The following is an 18,869-nucleotide window of genomic DNA, read 5'->3' as shown; positions in this document are numbered from 1 at the left end:
AAGAATGAAAAGAATTGAGGACAGTCTCAGAGACCTCTCGGACAATATTAAACACATCAACATTCGAATTATAGGGGTCCCAGAAGAAGAAGAGAAAAAGGAACGGACTGAGAAAATATTTGAAGATATTACAGTTGAAAACTTCCTTAATATGGGAAAGGAAATAGTCAATCAAGTCCAGGAATCACAGAGAATCCCATACAGGATAAATCAAAGGAGAATACGCCAGACACATATTAATCAAGCTATCAAAAATTAAATACAAGAAAAAATATTAAAAGCAGCAAGGGAAAAGCAACAAATAACATACGAGGGAATCCCCATAAGGTTAACAGCCGATCTTGCAGCAGAAACTCTTCAAGCCAGAAGGGTGTGGCAGGACATATTTAAAGTGAGGAAAGGGAAACACCTACAACCAAGGTCACTCTACCCAGCAAGAATTTCATTCAGATTCAACAGAGAATTAAAAACTTTACAGACAAGCAATAACTAAGAGAATTTAGCACCACCAAACCAGCTTTACAACAAATGCTAAAGGAACTTCTCTAGGTAGGAAACACAAGAAAAGGAAAAAAATCTACAATACCAAACCCAAAAGAATTAAGAAAATGGTAATAGGAACATACATATCAATAATTACCTAAAATGTAAATGGATTAAATGCTCCAACCAAAAGACACAGACCAGCTGAATGGATATAAAAACAAGACCTGTATATATGCTGTCAACAAGGGTCCCACTTCAGACCTAGGGACACATACAGATGGGAAGTGAGGGGATGGAAAAAGATGTTCCAGGCAAATGGAAATCAAAAGAAAGCTAGAGTACCAATTCTCATATCAGACAAAATAGACTTTAAAATAAAGACTATTACAAGAGACAAAGAAGGAGACACTACATGATGATCAAGGGGTTGATCCAAGAATAAGATATAACAATTGTATATGTTTATGCACCAAATATAGGAGCACCCCAATACTTAAGGCAAATGCTAATAGCCATAAAAAGGGAAATTGACAGTAACACAATCATAGTAGGGGACTTTAACACACCACTTTCACCAATGGACAGATCATGCAAAATGAAAATAAATGAAGAAACAAAAGGTTTAAATGATACATTAAACAAGACAGATTTAATTGATATTTATAGGACATTCCATCCAAAAACAACAGAATACACTTTCTTCTCAAGTCCTCAAGGAACATATTCCAGGATACATCATATCTTGGGTCACAAATCAAGTTTTGGAAAATTTAAGAAAATTGAAATTGTATCATGTAACCTTTCTGCCCACAACGTTATGAGACTAGATATCAATTAGAGGTAAAAACTGTAAAAAATACAAACACATGGAGGCTAAACAATACACTACTAAATAACCAAGAGATCACTGAAAAAATCAAAGAGGATATCACAGATATACCATGTTCTTGGATTGGAAGAATCAACACTGTGAAAATGACTATACTACCTTAAGCCATCTAAACATTCAATGTAATCCCTATCAAACTACCACTGGCATTGGTCACAGAACTAGAACAAAAATTTTCACCATTTGTATGGAAACGCAAAAGACCCAAAATAGCCAACGCAATCTTGAGAAAGAAAAACAGACCTGGAGGAATCAGGCTCCCTCCCAAGACAGTATGGTACTGGCACAAAAACAGAAATATACATCAATGAAACAGGGTAGAATGCCCAGAGATAAACCCATTCACATATGGTCACCTCATATTGATAAAGGAAGGAAAACTATACAATGGAGAAAACAGCCTCTTCAATAAGTGGTGCTGGGAAAACTGGACAGCTACATGTAAAGGAATGATATTAGGACACTCCCTAACACCATACACAAAAATAAACTCCAAATGGATTAAAGACCTAAATGTAAGGCCAGACACTATACAACTCTTAGAGGAAAACATAGGCAGAACACTCTATGACATAAATCACAGCAAGATCCTTTTTGACCCACCTTCTAGAGAAATGGAAATAAAAACAAAAATAAACAAATGGCACCTAATGAAACTCAAAAGCTTTTGCACAGCAAAGGAAACTATAAACAAGACAAAAAGACAACCCTCAGAATGGGAGAAAATATTTGCAAATGAAGCAACTGACAAAGGATTAATCTCCAAAATTTACAAGTAGCTCATGCAGCTCAATATAAAAAGAACAAACAACCCAATCCAAAAATGGGCAGAAGACCTAAGTAGCCATTTCTCCAAAGAAGATATACAGATTGCCAACAAACACATGAAAGAATACTCAACATCATTAATCCTCAGAGAAATGCAAATCAAAACTACAATGAGGTATCACCTCACACCAGTCAGAATGGCCATCATCAAAAAGTCTACAAACAATACAGGCTGGAGAGGGTGTGGAGAAAAGGAAACCCTCTTGCACTGTGGGTGGGAATGGAAACTGATACAGCCACTATGGAGAACAGTTTGGAGGTTCCATAAAAAACGAAAAATAGAACTACCATATGACCCAGCAATCCCACTACTGGGCATATACCCTGAGAAAACCATAATTCAAAGAGAATCATGTACCACAATGGTCATTGCAGCTCTATTTACAATACCCAGGATATGGAAGCAAGCTAAAAGTCCATCAACAGATGAATGGATACAGAAGATATGGCACACATATACAATGGAATATTACTCGCCAGAAAAACAAATGAAACTGAGTTATTTGGAGTGAGATGGTTGGACCTAGAGTCTGTACATACAGAGTGAAGTAAGTCAGAGAGAGAAAAACAAATACCATATGTTAACATATATATATATGGAATCTAAAAAAAAAACAAAGTGGTCATGAAGAACCAAGGGGCAGGATGGGAATAAAGATGCAGACATACTAGGGAATGGACTTGGGGACACAGGGAGAGGGAAGGGTAAGCTTGGACGAAGTGAGAGAGTGGCATGGACATATATACACTACCAAATGTAAAACCAGTAGCTAGTGGGAAGCAGCCACATAGCACAGGGAGATCAGCTCGGTACTTTGTGACCACCTAGAAGGGTGGGATAGGGAGGGTGAGAGGGAGGGAGACGCAAGAGGGAAGAGATATGGGGATATATGTATATGTAGAACTGATTCACTTTGTTATAAAGCAGAAACTAACACACCATTGTAAAGCAATTATACTCCAATAAAGACAATTAAAAAAAAAAGAAAACTATAAGACAATGAAGAAAGCAATTAAAGATGATACAATGAGATGGGTAGATATGCCATGTTCTTGGATTAGAGGAATCAACATTGTGAAAATGACTATACTACCCAATGCAATCTACAGATTCAATGCAATCCCATCAAACTACCAATGGCATTTTTCACAGAACCAGAACAAAAAATTTCACAATTTGTACAGAAACACAAAAGACCCTGAACAGCCAAAGCAATCTTGAGAAAGAAAAATAGAGCTGGAGGAATCGGGCTCCCTGACTTCAGACTATACTACAAAGCTACAGTGATCAAGACAGTATGATACTGGCACAAAAAGAGAAATATAGATCAATGGAACAGGATAGGAAGCCCAGAGATAAACCCACGCACATATGGTTACCTTATTTTTGATAAAGGAGACAAGAATATACAATCTAGAAAAGACAGCCTCTTCAATAAGTGGTGCTGGGTAAACTGGACAGCTACATGTAAAAGAATGAAATTAGAACACACCCTAAGACCATACACAAAAATAAACTAGAAATGGATTAAATACCTAAATGTAAGGCCAGACACTATAGAACTCATAGAGCAAAACATAGGCAGAACACTCTTTGACATAAATCACAGCAAGATCCTTTTTGACCCACCTCCTAGAGAAAGGGAAATAAAAACAAAAATTAAAAAATGGGACCTAATGAAACTTCAAAACTTTTCACAGCAAAGGAAACCATAAACAAGACAAAAAGATAACCCTCAGACTGGGAGAAAATATTTGCAAACGAAGCAACTGACAAAGGATTCATCTCCAAAATATACATGCAGCTCAATATCAATAAAACAAACAACCCAATCCAAAAATGGGCAGGAGACCTAAATAGACATTTCTCCAAAGAACATATACAGATTGCCAACAAACACATGAAAGGATGCTCAACATTACTAACCATTAGAGAAATGCAAATCAAAAGTACAATGAGGTATCACCTCACACTCATCAGAATGGCCATCATTAAAAAGTCTACAAACAGTAAATGCTGGAGAGGGTGGGCAGAAAAGGGAACCCTCTTGCAGTGTTGCTAGGAATGTAACTTGATACAGCCATTATGGAGAACAGTATGGCGGTTCCTTAAAAAACTAAAAGTAGAACTACCATACAACCCAGCAGTCCCACTACTGGGCATATACCCAGAGAAAACCATAATTCAAAAAGAGTCATGTACCACAATATTCAATGCAGAACTATTTACAATAGCCAGCACATGGAAGCAACCTAAGTGTCCATCAACAGATGAATGGATAAAGAAGATGTGGCACATATATACAATAGAATATCAGTCATCCATAAAGAGAAACGAAATTGAGTTATTTGTAGTGAGGTGGATGGACCTAGAGTCTGTCATAAACAAGTACCGTATGCTAACACATATATATGGAATCTAAAAAAAAAAAAAAAAAAATCGTTCTAAAGAACCTAGGGGCAGGACAGGAATAAAGACACAGAAATAGAGAATGCAATTGAGGACATGGGGGTGGGTGAAGGGTAAGCCGTGACGAAGTGAGAGAGTGGCATGGACATATATCCACTACCAAATGTAAAACAGATAGCTAGTGGGAAGCAGCCACCACAGCACAGGGAGATCAGCTCTGTGGTTTGTGACCATCTAGAAGGGTGGGATAGGGAGTGTGGGAGGGAGACACAAGAGGAAGGGGATATGGGGATATATGTATACGTACAGCTGATTCACTTTGCTATACAGCAGAAACTAACACACCTTTGTAAAGTAATTGTACTACAATAAATGTGTTAAAATAAATAATTATTTGAAGATTTAATATTCTATCGGGTCACTAACAAATTATAGCTGTTAACCTATTATTCTAACAAGAGAATCTTAAATTTTAGTAATTTGGTTGAGTTTGGGAATAATTTTGTAATATGTGTAATCTTACTGGCATTCTGGTCATAAAGATCAAGAAATTTTTGTTTATTATTGTTAATTATATTGTTAATTATTGTTTAATTATTTGTTAAGTAAGTGAACTATAGTCAAAAATTTTTATAAAAGTTATTCACAGTCCAAAATAATGTTTTATCTATTGTTCCTATTTTAATTGAAGTGTTGAACAAGCCATTATAATAGTACAATATCTCGTTCATTTGACCCATCCAAAATTGATTTGGTGCATGAACCAACAGTGAATTCACTTATTAGTTTAGAACAGCAATGTTATAAATGCTATTTATTCATGAATGGAAACAGTTCCTCCTACTTTACATAAGCAATTTAACACAGTTCATTTTGTTCAGGTGTACATGGTGAGAAACAACTTATATACATTATTTTTCTCTCTATCCACTACATCCCCATATTGCATTCATTTCCCAAGGGCAGATGTTTTAAAAAAGCATCTGAAGGAGATTCTTCTTCATTTTCCCAATAGACATGATGTTCCATGCAAAAGGGTTTGCTCATGTAAACAGTTTTTGCCCTATATTTTGAAAAGATCAAAGAAACCTGGCATTCTTTACATGGCACAGAAACTGGCACAGATTTTTCAGATAAATGGTGCCCATTTTTATAATACTGTTCTTATTGATTAGTAGTACTAGAAATATGTATGGTAATCCAAGTAATAGTATTTGTACTTGACATCTCTTTAAATATATTATAAATTATTCTTGCTAAAATTAGAAAAGAGTTACATTTTTTCAGAAACACATATAGTTTTATGTGGGAAGATTTAAGAGAAACAGGCAAATAAACTTACTAGAGATGAATATGTGGAATGTTTTCGTCTTTAGTACAGTCTTGCTGTACATCACATAACTGTTTGGGTCAAGTGTGATTCAGTAATGAGAGAGGCTGTACCACAGTCCTTGGAGGTTTCAAGTTTTACCATGCTTCCTCATCTCAAAATCTTTGAGGAGAAAGGGACTGACAATCTCATTTCTATTACATTTTAGTCCCTCTTTCTGATTTGAGGAGAGTGCATAATACTTCCACATTAAATATCCGAATAGGCTCTTTCAAGAGACAGGATTCGCCCCCAATACTAGCAAACAAACCAGGATTTTGATACATATCTTTTTAAAACCCCAAGTTGAGGATAACTCTCTAGCCTTTTCCATCATTTACATAGGGTTGCATAACAGATTAACAGTTGGAAACCATTGCAACAAACAACTGATAAAGTTTGCTGCAGGATTCTCCAAGTAGTATTCCATTTTACCTGCAGTTGGAGACTGATTCTCTCTCTCCTCCCTCTACTCCCCCACCATAGTAGAATGTAAAGAATGATGTCATCCACTTTTCTACTTCTCTATTTTTATGAAAATCAAAAATTTTGCTCTTTCTTCCTGCCCTTCTTCCAGGTCTCAGGGAAACTTTCCTTGGCCAATGAGACTATGTCACATCTATCTTTTAGAATGAAATTTATGTATCAAATGTATGTAAGAAATTTATAAAATGCTTACCATAGTTTTCATTTAAAATGTGTTAGAGTCCTTTCTCTTTGACATCTGTCTCTTCCACTAGAATATAAGCTTCAAGAGAGCAGGGAACATAGAATTTGCTTACTATTGAATTGCAAAACCTAGTATATCTGTATTTGTTAAATGCTGACTGTTATGAAACTAGTAGAAGAGGGAAAGAAAATGTCTTAACCACAGAACACAAAATTGTTCATATGAAGTAGGAACAGACATACTATTGAAACAAAGTGCTTGGCTGTTTGCCTAGTTTACGTAAGTATAAAATACTCATCATTCCTGACTAATTTTCAATGGCACCCATGAAGGTATTCTTGTTGAACTTGGTGTCTCATAATTTCTGTTTGGAAACAAAAAGCACAAGCAATTAATAATCACTGTATAAGTTTTATCCTAGTTGAATTGGATAGATTTTATATATTCCCAAATGAGTTAAGGTCAGACTTGAAAAAGGCCAATTCTTTTAGGCAGCTTCTTCAACTTCAATGTTTTTAAAATAGCCATAGTAATGGACTAAAAATTGTATGGCATTACTCTCAGAACAAACAAAACTATGAATAAGCAGATGCTTCCCAGATGGATTTCACTCTACATGAAATGTGCTGTGACGTTAGATCTTACCTTTGGAGCTTCTCCATGCATTTGAGAACTCATCTCAATGTCAAACACCTATCTATGTTTCTACTCTACACCGTATTTTTAAAAAAAGTTTTGGCATGCCACCAATTATTCTTAAAAATTGCAAATAAGTAGTTTCTGAAAGCAGCATTTTAACGTACTTCATTAGCCCATGATATAGCATAATCCATTTCTATTTTCAATTTTTCTATTACTGGTATAAGCCTCAGGCTCATAGAAGAAATCTACCAGCTAGGATGATTACTTGAGGGCAAAACTGTAATATCTGCAACAGAAGCTTCTGCTTTTAAATTTTTCACTAAACTCACATGTTACTCAAGTCAAAAAAATAAAAGCAGCCAAATTAAGGGTGAGAATATTGGCTGTGCTCACGTGTACATGCACACACACACACAAGGATCTTAATAGAAACTCCTATCTGGTAACAATATGACATCTGCTAAGGTATTTTAAAGAGTTCATGGATGGTGCTCAGATGTCTGTGGTATTGGAGAAATTCAAGGTCAAATCAATGTTAGCATATTACCGGAGTGCTCAAATCTGGTAATGGAAGGATTAAGATCTGAGAAACTGAAACATTTATAAAAATAGTGATGTTCAAAATCTTCTGCATGACATGACTGAAAGTCATGAAAACAGAATGGACTTAGGAACTGAAAAGATTTAGGTTTACCCCCTGGCTCTAATCCTCTTAAGTCTACATCAGGAAAATGTGGACATTAATATCTCTGAAGCAGTTTGCTAATATTCAGTGGAATATATGTAGAAAGGGTATAGCAGAGTGACTGGATCAGAGTCATACATGTTAACTCATTCTGTCCCTCTGACTATTTGAGGAATCCATTATGAACACCTACAAGGAGAGGGAACTAGAAGGAATACTTACTTGAAGATCAGAAACAACAGCACACACACACACATAGTTCTTACATTACACCTGGCACTCTTTTTCTACACAGTTAATGTAAAATCCACTCATTTAATCCTAGCAATATTCTTTTGAGGTATTATATGAGGGTACAGGCACAGAGACATTAAGTGACTTACCCAAATTCTCATAGTAAGTGAAGGGCAGAGCTAGGATTTGAACAAAAGCTGCCAGCTCCAGAGTTATTCTACTTCTCTAAACTCTAGACCTGATATTGACACTGCTTATTAGTGAGTCTTGCTTGAAACCAGTTGACGGTGTTCTCATTTTAGTGGGATATCCCTACAGAAATGTGGATGGACCTACAGACTGTCATACAGAGTGAAGTAAGTCAGTAAGTCAGAAAGAGAGAAACAAATATCGTATATTAAAGCATATATGTGGACTCTAGAATAATGGTACAGATGAACCTATTTGCAAAGCAGAAATAGAGACACAGACATAGAGAACAGATGCATGGACCAAGGGGGTAAAGGGAGGGGGCATGAACTGGGAGATTGGGATTGACATATATACACTACTATGTATAAAATAGATAACTAATGAGAACCTACTGTATAGCTCAGGGAACTCTACTGAATGCTCTGTGGTGACCTAAGTGGGAAGAAAATCTAAAAAAGAGGGGATATATGTATACGTATAGCTGATTCAGTTTGCTGTACAGGTGAAACTAACACAACATTGTAAAGTAACTATACCCCAATTTTAAAAAAAAGTCTACAGTAAACTTTATATATGAATTTCCAACAAATTTGGAGGCGTTTGGGATCGCAAACTTTGAAATCTATGTGGCATAGCATACTTGAAATCCAGTGCTGTGGTCCCTGAGGGCACCTCAAAGAGAGTGGCTGCCATCATCTATAGCTGCTGAAACTGAGGTGCAAGATGTCTATGTGGCTGAATTAATAGACACAAGAGCAGAAGCACTGAATTGCATGAGAGCTGCTTCTGAGAACTAACGCCAGGAAGAGCCATTAGGGGAATAATCAAGATTTGTTATTAATTTAAAATTTTCTAGAGCAGTGTTAGATACACTAATATTAATGATACTAAGAATTATACTCACTTTGCTAAATACTTTACATATGTGATTGCATTTGCATCTCATAATAATCATATGGAGGGATCTATTTTTACACCAGTTTTACACATCAAACAGCTGGGGATGAAAACATGGATTTTCTAACTAATACAGTGAGTAAACAGTGGAGCCTGGATTTGAATCCAAATCTTTATCTGCAAAATCAGTTTGAGAATCCTCCCATAGTGATGAGGGTGAAAACATTTCAGATAATTAAAATGTAAGAAATAAAAAAAGACGGAATTAAACACTGTATTACACAAAGTGGATTTGAAATGTTCTCATCTGCTGTTATCACACTCTTATTTTGTCCTTCTGATTACTGCCTATAATGGTGCGAGAAAGGGATTTACTAGAAATATAAATGGTAATCTCAGGGACTTGGAGTAAAACAGACTATAAGTGTCCCACAAATGGCATTTCTAAGGAAGTAATTTAATTCAAACTTAGTGTTGTTATTCTTTACAATCTATAGTGATTTATTAAAAGTTGAGGTTTCTAACCATAGCATTTTCATTAAGTATCAAGTTTATTGCTATTTCAGGGAAATTTTTTCCTTCAAAATGGGATTCTTAAAATTTTTGAATTGTAAATCAACTTTTGAGGACTACTGGCTAACAAACATAGCATGTGGAGATTACATTTAAGGCTTCCAATATTAGTATTTGTAGTAACTCATCATTATACAGCAGACAACTCCAATAACCACCTTCTAATATGACAACTGTTCATAACACATGGGCAGAGAATGTTCCCACAAGTGGGTTAAGTGCAGAGAGGTCATCCAGAAGATTTGCTCACCAGTTCAGGAACAGCAGTCTCCGAAGCTTTACAGTGACACTTTGCTGGAGGCATGAGGCATGCACGTACTAGTTCCACACAACCATGTGCCACGTTGAGTGAGTCATTTAATAACCATCTGTTTAAAATCCAGGAACTAACATAAATCATAACCTCACTAAACTGAAAGTCATCTTGATTAGTCACATGACAGCAAAGCTCACCTAGGAGTAGTATCACACTCCAAGTGCCCAAGAAATTTGCCTTTCGATATTTAAATATCTGTGATAGCACTTACAAATGATCATGGTATGGTTTTATAAAAATTGATATTGCTTGTGCAATTATTTTTCCATGATTACACTAACCATGTCTCTTAATCTTATCAGAAGATAAAATGTGAATTTTTAGTGTAATAAAGTTAAAATAACATGGGCTCTGGAGTCCAACTCATCTGGGTTTGAACTCTAACTTGATCTCTTACCAGCTGGATGACCTCAGCCATATCACTTAAACACTTTAGTGATCAATTTCCTCAACTTTAAAAATAGTATTTTATCTTAAGAGCTGCTATGAAGTGCATAAAATAACACATTTAAAGAATTTAATAAACGTTCTGACATATTCTAAGAAGCCATTAAATATTAATTAATGTTGATGTGGTTGCTATTATGAATATTATACCTTCACAGAAAGGTTGTAAATAATAATCACAAAAATGTAACACCAGTTGTTCTTGGATAGAATCTATTCATTCTACTAGTAATACCCAAGGTATTAATTTCATGCAAAGCCATCAAACACTTAAAGTTTAGATGTTTACAAAGTACTAGGGCTCCAAGGTAATTTCATCTGAATACAAAACAAAGTTTCTTTAAAATTTAATCTAGGGCTTCCCTGGTGGCGCAGTGGTTGAGAGTCCGCCTGCCGATGCAAGGGACACAGGTTCGTGCTCCGGTCCGGGAAGATCCCACATGCCATGGAGTGGCTAGGCCCGTGAGCCATGGCCACTGAGCCTGTTCATCCGGAGCCTGTGCTCTGCAATGGGAGAGGCCACAACAGTGAGAGGCCCACGTACCACAAAAAAAAAAATAATAATAATAATCTAAATTAAAACTATGGCTTTTTTATAAAAGGAAAAATAAAATGTAAGCAACTAACAAAGTAAGGTATCCTTAGCTCATTGCTCAGAGGCATTCACATTCAGCCAAAGGAGCTGGATTATTGAGTTATAAATAGGAAGACGTTTGAACTTGCCTATTAAAAATCAGCAACAAATGGAGAGATATACCATGTTCTTGGGATTGGAAGAATCAACATTGTAAAAATGACTATACTACCCAATGCAATCTACAGATTCAATGCAATCCCATCAAACTACCAATGGCATTTTTCACAGAACTAGAAAAAAAAATTGCACAATTTGTATGGAAACACAAAAGACCCTGAATAGCCAAAGCAATCTTGAGAAAGAAAAATGGAGCTGGAGGAATCAGGCTCCCGGACTTCAGACTATACTACAAAGCTACAGTAATCAAGACAGTATGGTACTGGCACAAAAAGAGAAATACAGATCAATGGAACAGAATAGAAAGCTCAGAGATAAACCCACACACATATGGTCACCTTATTTTTGATAAAGGTGGTGAGAATATACAATGGATAAAAGACAGGTTCTTCAATAAGTGGTGCTGGGAAAACTGGACAGCTACATGTAAAAGAATGAAATTAGAATACTCCCTAACACCATACACAAAAATAAACTCAAAATGGATTAAAGACCTAAATGTAAGGCCAGACACTATAGAACTCTTAGAGCAAAACATAGGCAGGACACTCTATGACATAAATCACAGCAAGATCCTTTTTGACCCACCTCCTAGAGAAATGGAAATAAAAACAAAAATAAACAAACGGGACCTAATGAAACTTCAAAGCTTTTGCACAGCAAAGGAAACCATAAATAAGATGAAAAGACAACCCTCAGAATGGGAGAAAATATTTGCAATTGAAGCAACTGACAAAAGATTAATCTCCAAAATTTACAAGTAGCTCATGCAGCTCAATATCAAAAAAACAAACAACCCAATACAAAAATGGGCAGAAGACCTAAACAGACATTTCTCCAAAGAAGATATACAGACTGCCAACAAACACATGAAAGAATGCTCAACATCACTAATCATTAGAGAAATGCAAATCAAAACTACAATGAGGTATCACCTCACACTGGTCAGGATGGCCATCATCAAAACATCTACAAACAATAAATGCTGGAGAGGGTGTGGAGAAAAGGGAACCCTCTTGCACTGTTGGTGGGAATGTAAATTGATACAGCCACTATGGAGAACAGTATGGAGGTTCCTTAAAAAACTAAAAATAGAACTACCATACGAGCCAGCAATCCCACTACTGGGCATATACCCAGAGAAAACCATAATTCAAAAAGAGTCATGTACCTCAATGGTCATTGCAGCTCTCTTTACAATAGCCAGGACATGCAAGCAAGCTAAGTGTCCATTGACAGATGAATGGATAAAGAAGATGTGGCACATATATACAATGGAATATTATTCAGCCATAAAAAGAAACAAAATTGAGCTATTTGTAGTGAGGTGGATGGACCTAGAGACTGTCATACAGAGTGAAGTAAGTCAGAAAGAGGAAAACAAATACCATATGCTAACACATATATGTGGAATCTAAAAAAAAAAAAAAAAGGGTTCTGAAGAACCTAGGGGCAGGACAGCAATAAAGACACAGACGTAGAGAATGGACTTGAGGACACAGGGAGGGGGAAGGGTAAGCTGGGACGAAGTGAGAGAGTGGCATGGACATATATACACTACCAAATGTAAAACAGATAGCTAGTGGGAAGTAGCCGCATAGCACAGGGAGATCAGCTCGGTGCTTTGTGTCCACCTAGAGGGGTGGGATAAGGAGGGTGGGAGGGAGACACAAGAGGGAGGAGATATGGGGATATATGTATATGTATAGCTGATTCACTTTGTTATAAAGCAGAAACTAATACACCATTGTAAAGCAATTGTACTCCAATAAAGATATACTAAAAAAAAATCAGGAACACCATTGTGGGTGGCAATTTGGCAATATGTATTAAGAGACTTAAATATTTTTTCATGGATTAGATCTACCAATTAAACATTGTTAAATTTACCCAAAGAAAATGATCTTTAAAAGTCTAAATATACAGAGAGGCTTATTCTAGAATTTCATGAAACAGTCCATGATAGAGCAATGGTCATGTAAATTATGACACAGTTATTCAATTTATTGTAACAAATTTTAAAATAATGAAAATCAAGTAGCAACTTAGAAATTGCCAGTAATAAAACTGTATAAAATCATTAAAATTTAAAAAATACCTAGAATTAATGATCAGAAAGATATACACTGATACAGTTGCATTGGGGAGTTGATTCTTTGTATCCTTTCTAAAATCCTCTCAATTATGCTTTTGTTTTTTTTGCCCTGTGTTGCTATTAACTATTAAAACAAGCAATTTATCAACATTAATAATAATCCTACCCTCGGACTAGGCTTGGAAATTACAGAAGAAAGCAGAACACACATTCGATGCACCTTTTTCCTTACTCTACCTATTTCTTCTATGGGAAGGAAGGTCTTCATTGTTCAAGTGGTGAGTGAGTGAGTGAGTGAGTGAGTGTGTGTGTGTGTGTGCGTGTGTGTGTGTGAATGTATGTGTATCGACCAGCTGTGAGGTACTCTATCTCACTTTTGCCATGTAAGAGCGATACAGCAGTGTTATTCCTCAAGAGGATGGAAGTAGGGTGTAGAGAGTGCAGAGGCGGGAGGGATAGATACCACCTCCCAATGACTAACCAATAATAAAAACTATAAAAAAGCACTGGTTCTTCTCTGGTTACAATAACTGTAGAAGTGTCATACTGGTTGAGTATAACACAAAAAATATAAAACACAAAGTTTTTCTCAGTTAATGAAATATCTTAGCAACAACAAAGATGATTCTCAGGAAAAAAGCTTAGAACAACATTTTAAAAATATCAGCCTTTGTGTGACTTGTCTATATTTGTATACTTTTTTAAATTGCACTCTCTTTTTTCAACTTTTATAAGCACATATTAATTTTGAAATGGTGCGTAATACAATTCTAAACTTCAAATATTCTGATACTCCTATGACTCAATCTTAATATTTTTATTCCTGTTTTAGTTCCCTTTGTCTACCATGATTTTGAAGACAAGATCAACATAAAGGGCAGTCGTTGAAAGTCAGCTCACACATGTACTGTGAAGAATACTCTCGGTAAAGGTTTGCTTGTCCTTTTCATGATAGGGTCTTAGACCTAAACACAAAAGCCCTTGCCTTCAGTGAAATCTCAATACAATAATCATGACGATTTTTCTTGGCTTAATCCTAAATCATAACCCAAGATCTTTATACAAGTTGAACTTCACATTTACCTCCACTGTAAAAAATGATTTTCAGACCCATGTTTAGAATTCAGCTGCTCTGGGCCTCTGTTAATCTTCATTAAAATCTTTTCCTTATATTCATTTGTTGGACATAATGAAGAATAATTATATAAATCTTTAATAATTAATTATGTTTTTCCACCAAGAGTTAATAACATTTATTATTTCTCATCTTTTTATCTCTCATTTATTTTTAATCCTATGAATATAGCAACCCAGCAAACATATGGCAATAAATTTACTTGTAGACATTATTCCACTAAAGATTAATACAAGTTAATTGTGTTGACAGATTCAGCTGAGCATACATTTATTCAATAAGAAATTTCCTAAGTCAATCAATCATAGCCTATTGAAATTTTAGTTTTAAAATAGTCTATAGGGCTTCCCTGGTGGCACAGTGGTTGAGAGTCCGCCTGCCAATGCAGGGGACAAGGGTTCGTGCCCCAGTCCAAGAAGATCCCACATGCCGCAGAGCGGCTGGGCCTGTGAGCCATGGCTGCTGAGCCTGCGCGTCCAGAGCCTGTGCTCCGCAATGGGAGAGGCCACAACAGTGAGAGGCCCACGTACCGCAAAAAAAAAAAAAAAAAAAAAATAGTCTATAATTTAGAAAAACAATCCATTTACATTTTAAGGTTTTCAATGACATATACTAATTTTGCCTGCTAAATATAAAATAAAGCCACAATAATACTATTTTATAAAATTTAGTAGTATTTCACTATAAAGCTAGAAAAAATAGATGTGCAAAAATGAATTGTAAAATCTTAATCATATGAATACCTATTATATTTTTAAAATTATCTGAAAGCAATTTCTTTTGCTTCTGGACTGAGAATGATCTAATTTGAATTTTTCTAACTCTTAAGGGGTTGAACACCCCAGATATTGTCTAGAGTAAGGAATTTTTCTGAAAGACAAATTATACTCTTTAAGAATGTTGCACTTAAATTTCATATCCATAGTTTCACTATAATTCAACAGATACATTATCTACAGATGAGGAGGTTTCTATATAACAGGAGGTTTCTCATTCAAGAAGAAAACAAATGAACAAGCCTATAACCCAGGAATAATTGGTAATATTATTAAGATTTTTGAGTGTCTGCAAGATTACATAAGAAGAGAGGAATGGAAACAACATCCCTAGATTAGTTATATTTCAATATAAGAATCAAATTTGCATTCTGAAATTTTGGCAATCTGTCCATGATAATAATAGTAAATATATTTCACCAAATTCCTAAAACCAATGGGGGGAAAAAGTCACTTTATCAATAAAGGTACAGAACAGTCAAGGTTTAGTTTCTTCCAGCACAATCTTTGGAAAAGAGGACTCCCAAGAGACAGGAAACTATCTGGAAATAAGAAGACATTAAATTATATTCCTGGAGCTTTGATGAAGAAAGAAAGAAAAGGTAAAGAGAGCTATGAATACAATATAATGGTTGGATAGAACGGGAGGCCCTTTATGAGTTCTCAGCTCATCATGATAGCTTAAGTTCTCAGCTCATCATGATAGCTTAAGGGTGAGGGGGTTGGATAGGAATCTGCTATTTCAAAGTGACTCAGGATATAGATGTGTTTGTGGTAGGTAATAAGACCACTATCTGCGTCAGTTCTGAGAAGCATACAGTTATCAGACTGGTTAGGAAGCTACACAGTCAGTGAGGTCCTTCCTTTCTGACAAATCATTTCTCTATTAATTGATTCAATCGGGGAGAGACAGAGAGAGAGTGAGAGAGAGTTGCTGCCCTCCTGTAGCTTTGTAGCTAACATTCCAATTGGAGTAGGTGCATCTCTGCCCTTCTGGGTGGAGAAAGGAAAGATAATTGCAAAGTGGATCACATGGCAGGGTCTTTTCAGGACAGCGGATAACTTAAATCTTTTATGTGCTGAAACGTGCCACATGTTTTCAAAAAGGGTTTTCCCTGTTCTGAACATAACCATTCTGGGCAATGGCATATGATTGTAATGGATGGAAATAGAAAACTCACAGGTAGAAGAGATTCTAAGGCTAGCTGGCTGGCATGGGATCAAGAGCCTCTTTCTCTATGAGTGTGGGATGATGCTGAGTATAACGGTTTCCTCAGGCTGCCCAAACAACGTGCCACACTTCGGATGACTTGATATAATAGAAATTTATACTCTCACAGTTCTCAAGGCTATAAGTCCAAAATCAGGGTGTCAATGAAGCCATGCTCCCTCTGAGTCTGGGTAGAATCCCTTCTTGCCTCCCTGGTGGTGGCCATCAATGCTTGGTGATCTTTGCTTGCAGCTGCATCACTCCAGCCTCTGCCTCTGTTGCCACAGTGTTCTCCCTGTACATCTCTGTGTCTTCACATGGCTTTCTGCCCTCTGACTTTTCTCTCTCCTCTTTTTATAATGACAAAATCATACTGGATTAAGGACCCTGCCACCTCCAGTGTCACCTCATCCTAACTACTACGTCTTCAATGACCCTGTTTCCAAATAAGGTTCCATTCTGAGATACTAGGGATTAAAATATCAATATATCATTTTGGAAGACACAATTCAACACATAACACTAGGTAAACCAAACTTTCAGCAAAACCAACAGTCTCCTTGCTCAGGTCAGAGTTTGCTTGGCTAGAAGACTATAGCTTATTCAGAACTGCTAAAACAGCAATATCATAGACTGGGTGCCTTAAACAACAGAATTTATTTCTCACAATTCTGGAAGCTGAGAATTCCAAGATCAAGGACCTCAGGCTGTTCAATTGCTGATGGGGGCCCTCTTCCTGGTATGTCTTCACATGGTGGATAGAGAAAGCAAGCAAGATCTCTCCTATCTTTTCTTAAAAGGGTACACATCCCACTGTGAAAGCTCCACACTCATGACTCAAAGGTCACACACCAAATACCATGACATTGGGGATTAGGGTCAACATATGAATTTTGGGGAACACAAATATTCAGTTCACAGCAGACTAGGCTAAAAATGATACTATTCTTCAGCTAAGTTTGAAAATCTATAAAACAATGTGAAGTTTTACTATTTGTCAAAGTGGACAAGGTTTAAACAGTATTTTTATGACTAAGACTCTTTTCAAACCAGGAAAAAATGATCCGTTTGTACGAATATTAATATAACTTTGATTTCATTATTTCTTCAGTTTTCTTAAGCATGACATATTTTGTTAGTCCCATAATTACCTTTTCCCTCTATATTTTCAAAGCTTTTCTTTATCCTAATTCCACCCAGTTGAGAGATTTTAAAAGGGCTTCAGTCCCTCTCAAGTTTCCACAGTTCTTAAATAGGTAATTGGTAAAATTTATTTTCCTATTTGACCTTTAATTATAAGACCTCAATATCATTTTTATTTCCATTTTATATTTAATCCATAAAATATTTTTCCACACACAATCATTAGACTGTTCAAGTTTCAAGTTAAAAAATATGTTCAAAGCAACAACCAGATCTTGTACCATGGTTAAGATCATGGACTCTGTAGCTGAAACACGTTCAAATCCCTGCTCTACTATATACTTACTTTCTAATACTGGCCATGCTATTTAACTTTCTATGCCCTATTTTCTCATCAGGAAAAAGGGAATAATAGTCGTACCTACTTGATAGGGTTATCCTTAAGATTAAATGAGTTACTATACTTAAAATATTAAAGAATGCTTGGGCAGACCACTTCCGGCATAGCCATGGTGGCTAACGCTACCACCAACCCGTCACAGCTTCTCCCTCTAGAGCTTGTGGACAAGTGTATAGGATCAAGGATTCACATTGTGATGAAGAGTGATAAGGAGATTGTTGGCACACTTCTGGGATTTGATGACTTTTGAAATCACACCAGAAGGAAGAAGAATTACTAAATTAGATCAAATTTTGCTAAATGGAAATAATATAACAATGCTGGTTCCTGGAGGAGAAGGACCTGAAGTATGAATGGATTTCCTTGACTTATGCTAGATTCTGTTTTGTTTTATAATGACAACAAAATAGAATTTTTTTTAACCCTTTAATGTTTGTAGTCTGTGAAGCCAAGTTTTCTGTTAAAGGGAAATGCTTTGAAGATGCATTGTAAATGCCTGTTTTTGTAAGTTAATCATGATTATGTTGGAAAAAGAAGAACAGTTTGTTCTTTGAAGACAAAATAAAGGTGTTTTTGTTAAAAAAAAAAAAAAGAATGCTTGGTAAGATGAAAGTACTGTGTAAGTACAGCTGACCCTTAAACAACAGGTGTTTGAACTGCATAGGTCCACTTATAGGTGGATTTTGTTCAACAGTAAATACTACAGTACTACACAATG

General features: G+C 36.0%; 1 protein-coding gene and 1 pseudogene across 1 annotated transcript in view; one reads left to right on the top strand and one right to left on the bottom strand.

Moving 5' to 3' along the window:
* The window catches only part of ROBO2 (roundabout guidance receptor 2), a 1,648,891-nt gene that overhangs the window by 1,447,045 nt on the left and 182,977 nt on the right, over positions 1-18,869 (bottom strand). The window lies entirely within an intron of this gene.
* On the top strand, positions 18,254-18,565 carry LOC115864258 (U6 snRNA-associated Sm-like protein LSm5 pseudogene; annotated as a pseudogene).

This window comes from Globicephala melas, chromosome 4 (assembly GCF_963455315.2).
Source record: "Globicephala melas chromosome 4, mGloMel1.2, whole genome shotgun sequence".
NCBI lineage: Eukaryota > Metazoa > Chordata > Mammalia > Artiodactyla > Delphinidae > Globicephala > Globicephala melas.
Note: the sequence above shows the minus strand (reverse complement) of the source record. Positions and strands in the feature narration are given on the sequence as shown.